The sequence below is a fragment of the Lissotriton helveticus genome, chromosome 9 (genome assembly GCF_964261635.1).
Source record: "Lissotriton helveticus chromosome 9, aLisHel1.1, whole genome shotgun sequence".
NCBI lineage: Eukaryota > Metazoa > Chordata > Amphibia > Caudata > Salamandridae > Lissotriton > Lissotriton helveticus.
This window is the reverse complement of record NC_136070.1, coordinates 656638113-656650287: the sequence shown is the minus strand read 5'-3', so window position 1 is coordinate 656650287 and position 12175 is coordinate 656638113.

The following is a 12175-nucleotide window of genomic DNA, read 5'->3' as shown; positions in this document are numbered from 1 at the left end:
AAAAGGTAAATCACTCAGGGATGAACTTAGTCCCAATGTAGTGGCAGGATTAAGTAAACCTAAAGAAATACCAGGATTCAGATGCTGTAGATCTTGCAAAGCGTGCCGTAACAGTGACAATTGTAAAGAAATAACGGTACCGAGTACAGGCAAAATCTTCAAGATACGTAAAACCCTGACCTGTAACACCATGTACTGTGTGTATCTGTTAATCTGCCCGTGCAATAAATGGTATGTGGGGACCACGACTCTAAAGGCTAAGGAGAGGGTGCTTCAGCACATGAGGGCTATAAAAAATCACAATACACAATACCCTGTTGCCAGGCATTTCTACGAGCAGCACTACCAAAATGAGAATCTTCTCAAAATGGTGGTGCTGGACAAAGTAGATCTAGGTCCTCGAGGAGGAGACAGAACCACTTGTTTACGTAAACTAGAATCAAGAATGATTATTGATTTTGAATGTACATACCCTCAGGGGCTTAACAATCATGAAGAATTGTCTGTTCATTTAGAGAAGTAATCAAAGTAACCCGATATGTATCAAAGAAGTAGGTCATTTGATTAGTACTGGTAAAAGGAATAGGTACTATTTTTGTATGTTGAACTAGATTATGTCTGCACAGTCCGTTAAGATACTACGCCTTGATTTTAAAACATTTTGTTTTTAATTAATTCACAGATGCTTTGCACTTGGGGACTAATGGATATCAGGCATTCCGGGATAGGATACAACACTAGAAAACTAAGATGAACCTTCGATGTGATATATGCCGAATATGAATTTTTGAAGATATTTTCTATCATGTATATACTGGTATTATTCATATCTAGCTGCTTTGGATGATACATTATGTTGGTTCTAGGATTGAACATGCCCACTTGGGCGGTATTGAGACTCTGTGAATACATATGAACAGAGTTTGTCCACTTGGATATTTTTTTGTCATCATTTTTGAATTTGATTTGACATTCCTATGTGGCTAAATATGCTGTGTTAATGATTGAATATGCCCACTGGGGCGGTATTGAGAGACACCAAGATAACTATTTTCACTCTGTGAATACATATGAACAGGGTTTGTCCACTTGGATTTTTTGTCATCATTTTTTAATTTGATTTTACATTCCTATGTGGCTAAATATGTTTTGTTTATGATAACAATTATATGATTTGTTTCATTTATCTTTATTGAGGCAACAATTGTACATCATGTCGAATTTGTTCTAAGTATAACATCATTCCAATATGTCTGCCATGTATTTGACACTGGGGGTGAGTGCACAGTAGTCCTTTTTCTATGTTAATACCTTGTTTGTTGTAAATAGGACTATCATTTTGGAATCCATTACAACCGTGATCAAGCCTGTTGGTAAAACGCGTTGTTTGTTTTTGCTGCCAGAATAAACTTTTGAAGCACAGCAAACCTTGGTGTGTCGTCGCGTATTTCCTGGTATATGGGAGATTCTTCGCATTTGATATATATATATATATATATATATATATATATATATATATATATATATATATATATATATATATATATATATATATATATAAACATAATATATAGTCAGTGAGTAGGTATAACAAGGGTGTAACCACGTTACCATAGCAACAAGTAATGCCAATTAGCTATGTTAATTGAAACCTATGACATGATGTATGTGTATATATAGCGCACAGTTAAATGGACAGATGTTAGTGAGCAAGGCGGGAGCAAGCCGCCGAAACGCGTCTGAGCAGAAACTGATTGAAAAATAAAGCGTTTGAATTGAGATACACGGAGTCAGCGCCTTCTTTGATGGCAAGTTTGGTATGGTGGTAATACAAAGGGCTATTGTCCTGGAAGCCCTACGCTGACCCTCCTCGTTTTGGCTGCACAGCGTCGAAAAGGACATTTTGCTGGTATAACTTTTGAGAAAAAAGACACGCAGTGCCCCCCAAGGACCGGAATGCAACAAGGACCCGAGTAACTTGTGAAAAGATCTGAGATCGGCTTCCCGGAGATCTACGATCGCTGGAGAGTAGTCGGAGATTTCCAGGTAAGCCGTGGCACGGTGTGATTAGCAGGGAGCGGGCGCAAGGCTGTGGTTCAATGGGAGAGTGAGCCCCAGTGTGGAGAACAGAAAACACACGGGCAGTGTATCTATACAAACGTAAAATTTATCAAAATCCATCAGTATGGCTGCTGAGTGGGAAAGGGGAAGAGAGGAGGCAGCGTTGGATATATTTACTGACACGGACACCGGCAAAGGCAACAAGACTAACTCAGGCGCACAAATACAAACTAAAGAAAAAGATGAAACTAGAATGCTACTTAATGAATTGGAAAAATTGCGTAAAAAAGAAGTCGCAAAATGGTGGGAAGTAAAATCGTTAACCAGATATCTTGATGCCGGCAGAATACCACGGGGACTGAGAGTCCTGGTTGCACCAACCTATGAGGACTCCGACCCCGAGATGCTACAGATGTGGGCTGAGAACAGTGCCAAGTCATCAGAAAACATGTTAAAAATACTCACTCAATTTGCGGCTAGTGATAGAGCTAAAATAATCACACACATTGAAGAAATAGTGAAAGAACTGGACACTAAAGAAAACAAGGAAGAAATCGCGGAAAAAATTACAGAAATAAAAGGAAGACTAGAGAAACACGAAGCCGAAATCAAAGAAAGAAAAGCTATCAAATTCCAAAGAGATCGAAACGATTATTTGAATGGAAGGATGAATCACTGACAGAATTTCGAAATCAAAAAATTCGGCATACAAAAATATAGAGTCAAAAATATCGAAGTACAAAATATCGACAGCCTATCTTCAAACAGGTAGGTACCAAAATATCGACTCCAAAATATCGACTTACAAAAATATAGACTGTAAAAATATCGATTTTTTTAAATGTCTTAAAATTAAGTTAAAAATAATATATATAAATATATTTAATAAAAACTTAGAAATAATTATTAAATAAATGTAATATTAATAAATAATTATTATAAATACATAAATTATATCACCAAAAATAATACATATATATATATAAATAAATATATATATATATATATAAAAACATATTATTAAATAAACATATTAATATAATATCATTTACTTTAATTTAATTTCATTAAATTGATTTAATTTTACTTTATTTTTACACTGTACCCCTGTACCCCAAAAACCCAAAACTGACCCTGAACCCTAAAAATGACCCTTTACCCAAAAACTAAAAACTGACCCTGAACCCTAAAAATACCCCTTTACCCAAAAACCAAAAACTGACCCTGAACCCTAAAAATACCCCTTTACCCAAAAACCAAAAACTGACCCTGAACCCTAAAAATACCCCTTTACCCAAAAACTAAAAACTGACCCTGAACCCTAAAAATACCCCTTTACCCAGAAACTAAAAACTGACCCTGAACCCTAAAAATACCTCTTTACCCAAAAACTAAAAACTGACCCTGAACCCTAAAAAAAACCCTTTACCCAGAAACTAAAAACTGACCCTGAACCCTAAAAATACCCCTTTACCCAAAAACTAAAAACTGACCCTGAACCCTAAAAATACCCCTTTACCCAGAAACTAAAAACTGACCCTGAACCCTAAAAATACCCCTTTACCCAGAAACTAAAAACTGACCCTGAACCCTAAAAATACCCCTTTACCCAAAAACTAAAAACTGACCCTGAACCCTAAAAATACCCCTTTACCTAGAAACTAAAAACTGACCCTGAACCCTAAAAATACCCCTTTACCCAGAAACTAAAAACTGACCCTGAACCCTAAAAATATCCCTTTACCCAAAAACTAAAAACTGACCCTGAACCCTAAAAATACCCCTTTACCCAAAAAACCAAAACTTAAATGTAATTTCCAAAACCAATTACTTTTATTTACGAAGTAAATTTTATTTAATGGTCAATTATTAATTAATTAACACATTTAATTAATTAACATATTTAATTAGTTATTATTAAATTACTCCCCACCCTATCCCCCTATAAACTCATAACCCACTACAGACATTAATTTACTAATTATTATTTATTTATTCTTTAAATATTTATAATTACCAATTATATTTTAATTATTTACCAAATAATAATAATGAACAATTATTATTAATTTACATATTTAATTAATTAAATTTAAATTACTTCCCACCCTATTCCCCTATAAACCCACAACCCGCTAAAAAAAATAATATAGTAAAAAGTAATTATTTATCAATTATTCAATTATTATTAATTACCAATTATAATTTAATTAATTAACAATTATTAATTAATTAACAATTACTGTTATATTACATATTTATATAATTATATTTAAATTACTTCCCACCCTATTCCCCTATAAACCCACAACCCGCTAAAAAAAAATATAGTAAAAAGTAATTATTTATCAATTATTCAATTATTAATAATTACCAATTATAATTTAATTAATTAACAATTATTAATTAATTAACAATTACTATTATATTACATATTTATATAATTATATTTAAATTACTTCCCACCCTATTCCCCTATAAACCCACAACCCGCTAAAAAAAAAAATATAGTAAAAAGTAATTATTTATCAATTATTCAATTATTATTAATTACCAATTATAATTTAATTAATTAACAATTATTAATTAATTAACAATTACTATTATATTACATATTTATATAATTATATTTAAATTACTTCCCACCCTATTCCCCTATGAACCCACAACCCGCTACAGATTCATATTACACAATTATTACAAAATATAAACACTTACCTAATTTTACATATTTTTGTTGTCTATATTCTATCTACTCGATATTATGTCTAGTCGATATTTTTGATTCGATATTTTGGCTATTAATATCGATAGAATCGATATTTTTGTAGTCGATATTATGTCTGGTCGATATTTTGTCTGGTCTATATTTTTAACTCGATATTTTGTCTGTCGAGATTTGTCTGATCGAAATTATGTCTGTATACCTGGAAGGATATATACATTCGCACGAAAATTCGATCAAATAAGACGGCAACCTCTTGACACAACACACAAGAACCAAGCCGGTATAGTTGAACAAAGTGAAAATGAGATCAGCTCAGAGTATGATACTGACAATGAAAGTATTCAGAGCGCGGAAATGTTAGGCCCAGCACCAACCCCAGCACAGGAACTGGCTTTTTTACGCCTACAGCGTCTCAGAACACTGCGCCCCCGAACCTTACTGAATCAAGGAGAGGGGTTTGGCAAGAACAGACAAAATCAAAAGCAACAACAAAAAGCAGGAGGAGAAAAAACAGGAGGTGGGGATCAACAGGTGCAAAAACAAGACAAGCCAAAATACAGAAGAAACAGACGCCGATGATGGACACAACCAGAGACAACACAGTAATCAACCTAACCAATATGGATCTGTCTCAACAGGAATTAGAAATTTTATCTTTGGGCTTAACTTTCTGTAGCAACACTAACTTTGACTACACTCAAACGCGAATTGACTTGTTTTTATATGTTCGGAAACTTAAACTTCAAAAATATTTTGCAAATTCATGCCAACGTACCGCTGAGATGCCAAGAACTAGTGATCCCAACCTAATGCTGAATGTAGCGCACATGGAAACGCTACAAAATCTAATAGAACTGGAACTGCAAAATGAGAGTGTGAGTGAAGAGATTACACCGAGTGGGGCAGCCCTGAGCTCTGATATAAACATCTGGCAGACAGTTCAAACAGGGTTCAAACCGAAATCAATATTCATGCCAGCAATGCCGAAGGATGGACTAGACCTTTTCGCTGAATATGTGACAAAAGACTTGAAAGAACTCTCCGTCCTAAGCACAAAACAAAGATATCAAGAGAACCAAGACCACAATAGAAAGTACAATGCACTGATGGAAAAGATCAAATCAAGATCAGATATAGTTGTGAGGTGGTCCGACACAGGGGGTAATATAGTACTCTGGCCCCTTGAAATGTACAACAAAGAAGCCCTCAGCCAATTGCAAGACAGAGAATGCTATACAAGGATCAGTCCCTCACATCTGATAGGTATTCAAGAAAAATACCACAATGAATTGTACAAATGGAGAGGAAAAGGACTACTGAGCAAAAAAGAATTTGATTTCCTAAAAAATGATTATCCTGTCACTGCGCAAATGTATCTGATCCCTAAGATACATAAAAATGACAAAATGCCGCCAGGGAGACCGATCATATCGGCAATAGGAAGCCTGTTTGAAAACACTAGTGTCTTCATAGACCACTTTCTCCAACCTGAAGTCAGAAAACTCCCAGCGTACATAAAAGATACAGGAGACTTTCTAACAAAAATATACGATGTCAAATGGAAGGAGAACTACCTATTCTTGACATTGGATGTTCAGGCTCTATATACGAGCATTAGGCATAAGGACGGCCTTAATGCCATAAAACACTTCTTGGGGAAGAGACCTATAACCTTATTTGAGCATACAAAGATGCTACTTGAAATGATAGAGTGGTGCCTCACGAACAATACATTTATGTTTGACAGACTATTTTACAAACAAGTCCAAGGATCAGCCATGGGTACTTGCTTCTCCCCCAGCTATGCAAATTTGCATATGGGCTGGTGGGAGGAGCAGCTACTAATGGAATTGCATCATGAAACCATGACTCAAAATGTGATTGTTTATAAGAGATTTATAGATGATATTTTCATTTTGTGGGAGGGCAGTGTGGAAAGTGCGATGACTTTTACTGAAAAACTGAATGAGAATGCATTAAACCTCAAATTTACCTGCAACACGAGTAGGGAAAACATACAGTTTCTTGATGTAGAATTGTTTGTCCAGAATGAGAAAATACAAACACGCACGTATCGCAAACCCACCGCTGGTAACGCGATCCTGCACGCCCACAGCTTCCACCCCGCACCACTCAAACAATCGATCCCATATGCAGAATGTCTCAGGATGACACGCAACTGCAGTACGAGTGAAGGACTCTCTGATGCTAAACAGAATCTATTCACGAGACTCAAAAGAAGAGGGTACACTGACAAAACATGCACAAATGCCGAAGTCAAATGTAGCACTAAAAACCGACATGACCTACTGTTCCCAAAGGTAACTGAAGTCGAGAATGTCACACAAGAAAGACAACCCCCCAGGTTAATCACTGGTTTCAATCGCCACCATGCAAACCTTCGAAAAATCCTCAGAAGGCACTGGCCTTTGATCAGCAATGATACAACTATAGGGGACCTAATGGGCGAGAAACCACTAGTTTCATTTAGGAAAGCGAAATCAATGTGGGCGGAATTGGTTCGCAATGCTCCGGTTGTCACGAAACAAAAAAACTGGCTACAGTCCCAAAAAGGCTTCAAAAAGTGCAGTAAATGCAAGGCATGCAGTCATGGCAGTAACACTACCAGTGTGGTGGTACCATTCAGAAAACAACCCTATACCATGTTAATGTTAATGTTAATGTTAAAATGGGACTTTTATAGCGCAACGGCTACTCCAAAGGAGTGTCCCGGCGCTTTGAGCTCCAAACCATGGAAGAGAGCAAGAAACATAACAGTAATAGAACAGGGCCCAAGGAAGGGGAAGAGACCAATTCACATGCAAGACAGAATTTGCCGTTTACGTACTCACATGTGAGTGCGGCAAACAATACGTGGGATCCACTATCCACCAAGTACATGTGAGAATCCTGCAGCACCTGCGAGCCATTGCTAACAGGGATCAAACCTACCCAGTAGCACGCCACATCCATGAGAGCCATGGTGGTGATTCAAAAGGTCTGACGTACTTCGTCATAGACAGTATCCCCAAGAATGTGAGGGGCGGAAATCGCAAACTTGCATTACGCCGCTTGGAATCGAGATACATTATTCTCCTAAATTCTTAGATCCCTTCAGGGTTAAATGCAGATGAAGCCCTTAGTGTCCATATATAAATCAGCCATCCGGTTGACAGCCTCTTTTCCCTGAGTACCCCCATAAAAACATCCGCCATTCACGCGCTTTCTCTGTAAATATGTAACATTATGTCACTTGGGGTCTATGCACGCAAAAGGGTCACACAGACATTATCACCATGACACACCCTCCCATTCCCCGTGCCCTAAACATCGACATCAGAAATACCACGATACCTAAGGGTGCTTAAACTCCCTCACCGCCCGGACAGGATTACTATGAATTTTCTAGTAATACACAAGTATCCTCCAACATTAGCCAGCATCTGGCAAACCAATGCACACGCACTACCCAATGGGGAGATCAGCAACAATGATATAACTTACCGGCATTATGCCGCAAACAGGGACATCAGTTCCTACCTAAGTAACTAGTCGTGTCCTGGCTCCATTAACAGGCAAGCAAACCGATTACCGGCGGTTGGGATCCATGGTTATCATCCTGCTTTAGGGCACACCCAATCACATTCGTGGTTTCTCCTCTCCCACAGTCATACAGCGAATCATGTCAAATGAGAGTGCGTACATATACAAGGGTAGAACGGGGATATGTAAACAGACATCATCGTATTTAACGATTGACTGATGTGAAATGTTTTGTGACTACCAGTGCGGATACAGATAATTTAACGCCCTTGTTAATTGTTATTTCAAGACATGAAGTTAATGTTTAAATTTATATGTGATATGACGTGAAAACAAGTGAAAAAAGACTGCCATGAATATAATGTGCTGAGTCATGTAACTGTTCACGTCACAACAAGGGTGTAACCACGTTACCATAGCAACAAGTAATGCCAATTAGCTATGTTAATTGAAACCCATGACATGATGTATGTGTATATATAGCGCACAGTTAAATGGACAGATGTTAGTGAGCAAGGCGGGAGCAAGCCGCCGAAACGCGTCTGAGCAGAAACTGATTGAAAAATAAAGCGTTTAAATTGAGATACACGGAGTCAGCGCCTTCTTTGATGGCAAGTTTGGTATGGTGGTAATATATATATATATATATATATATATATATATATATATATATATATTCACTGAAAAACCCATAGGTTATAGACCATATATAGTTAGGAATTAGCATTTACAAAACCTTGAAAATTCACTGAAAAAACCATAGGTTATAGACCATATATAGTTAGGAATTAGCATTTAAAAAACCTTATTTTACTCACACAAAACCATTGAAATTCCATATATAGTTAGTTGCACTAACTATATATCGCGCACCTGCAATCCACTGCTGATGATGTCACATATTACATCATTCATGACATGGTCAGTGACATCACTGATAACATCACTGATGACATCATCTAGTGTCTGTGTGTTTTTGTAAAGTTTAAATACGTTTTACATATTGAAGAATGACTGGATGTATGGAAGACTGAGTGTGTGTGTGGCTGGCTGGGAGGTGTGTGACTCTGTGCATATCAATGTGTACTTGTATCAGTGATTGTATAAGAGAGTAAGTATGTGTTAGTATATGTGTGAAAAGTATGGTGTTCTGTGTTTAACTATAAATGAGGAAATCGAAGTGTGATTGATTCTTTACAGGACTGACTAGGTGTATGAGTGCATATGATAGTGTTCTAATAATAAGTGACTGTATGTATGAGTAATTGTATGGGTGAATGAATGAATGTGTGTGTAGACGTACGAATCAGTGAGTGCGTATGTAGTAACTGGTATTGGTGTGTCATGATGTCATCAGTGATGTCATTTGAGATGTCATCAGTGATGTCATTTCAGATGTCATTAGTGATGTCATCAGTGATGTCACTGAAGTATGGTGTTCTGTGTTTAACTGTATAGATGAAGAAATGGAAGTGTGATTGATTCTTTACAGGACTGACTTGGTGTGTGAGTAACTCCATGGATGAGTGGCAGTGTGTGACTGTCTGCATAGGTGTATGAGTGCATATGATAGTGTTGTAATAATAAGTGACTGTATGTATGAGTGATTGTATGGGTGAATGAGTGAATGTGTGTGTAGACGTAGGAATCAGTGAGTGCGTATGTAGTAACTGGTATTGGTGTGTCATCATGTCATCAGTGATGTCATTTGAGATGTCATCAGTGATGTCATCAGTGATGTCATTTGAGATGTCATCAGTGATGTCATCAGTGATGTCACTGACCATGTCATGAATGATGTAATATGTGACATCATCAGCAGTGGATTGCAGGTGCGCGATATATAGTTAGTGCAACTAACTATATATGGAATTTCAATGGTTTTGTGTGAGTAAAATAAGGTTTTTTAAATGCTAATTCCTAACTATATATGGTCTATAACCTATGGTTTTTTCAGTGAATTTTCAAGGTTTTGTAAATGCTAATTCCTAACTATATATGGTCTATAACCTATGGTTTTTTCAGTGAATTTCAATGGTTTTTTAATAGCAAATATCATAAGCTGTCGAATGTCAAGTACGTGGTAAGTGAAAACATTTTCGTGTTTATGCACACTGATCTGCTTTGAATGGTGCCCCCCCCCCTCATTTCTATTAGGAGTACTCTCTCTTTGCAGATAGTGAAAGGTAGTTAACGCAGGTCTTTGCCCCCATTGTAATCCGTCGTGCCTGCTTCTCTCTCCATTTGATTCATTGTTATCCAAGTATTTACTGTTTTAGAATTAGTTCTCTTTGGTTCATTCTCTATTTACAAACAAACACAGAGTCGCAATACTCTGTTTAGTCTTTGCAGATAACGAAAAATCGTGTAAAAAAAAAGAAAAGGAATCGAGCAAAATCAGTAGGCCACTAATGGGATCTCTTTTTGACCTCGCTAAAATAGAAACATTAGGAACAACCCCTCATGACAAATACAAAACTAGTGAGATGAACTGAACTCCACACAATGATGGCTGCAAAACAGCTCTGCTCCGCCACCCACCCCGCCCAAAATAACGATAAAGAACGGCTGCCATGATTGGTTGCGGAATGACCACGACGGAGCTACGAAATGGTGCTGCTCTCATGCTAACCCCAGCTTCAGTCTGAAACATCCAGAAACACTGTAGACTACCAATTCGATCAGTTCCGGTAGCGCCCCAATGTAACCCGGTAGAGAAGAACTAGCCCTCCCCTCTTTGACTGATGGTTCTTGTTGCCTGTCCCTTCTGTTGTCATTTAACAGAACTATTTAGCCTGCTGAAAGGGGTTGTGTTCCGACCGCTGGTTGGTGGAGACATTTTGACTATATTCTGTACCTGCGTTGTCGCGTAATGCGTCATATGACGCGCCGCGTTAGCGCATCCGGAAGTCATCCGGGGCGCGCAGCGCGTAACGTAAGCATAACAAGTCATGTGACTTGTTAATAAAACTTTTCATTGGTTCATTTTACTTTTCTTATTGTAATGATGAAAGGCTTGGTCATATGACCTAAAAATTACGCTTTTCATTACTTCCGAACATTATTTTTTCTTAAATATATGTTATAATGTTCCAGGCTAATGTACTTTCCCGGAAATTTTACAACTGTCCTGCAAGTAAAATATATTCTTTTTTCGAGAAAAAGAGCGTTTCTTCGTCCCATGACGGAGCCGTTGAGCAAAAGAGGGTCGACCTGCTGTCTTAGTCGCCGATACGCCTGAATATGAGATTCTTATCGATCACTTTATGTTGCAGGAATAGAAAACACAACAGCCCTTGACCATTTATCTTTACTGCGTTCCTTCGTATTATACCTTTTACCCTTCATGTAATTGGTCTGCTTTATTTCACTTGCCTTTTAATGATTCTAAAACAGTGACTATTATTAAAAACTTTACCAATGTATATACTACTACCATGTTTTCTTTTAAAAACCTTTATTGTGAAAATTTCATTATACAAATACGAGCCTATAACCACGTGGGCCGGCCACGGAGCAAACTGTAATCGTATATGATGAATAGACATTTACACTGTAGAGGAACGTAACGGGCGGGCCATTAGGTTGCAAGAACTAAGGTGTCTAACAGTTACGGAATCGGTGGACGTACATTTTATAATTAAAATACGACAGGGCCAGTTACAATAAAATTATCTAGATATACATTTGCGGGCAAGTACCATGGGTGACGTTAATTCGAACTTTCAACAGTACAGTAATCAATAACACATCAGAACTTAATATCAATAGGGATGTCGAAATATTCAATCAATTCTCGTCCCCGCCCGCCATGTGCTTCAAAACTGCATACGTATCTCGTGA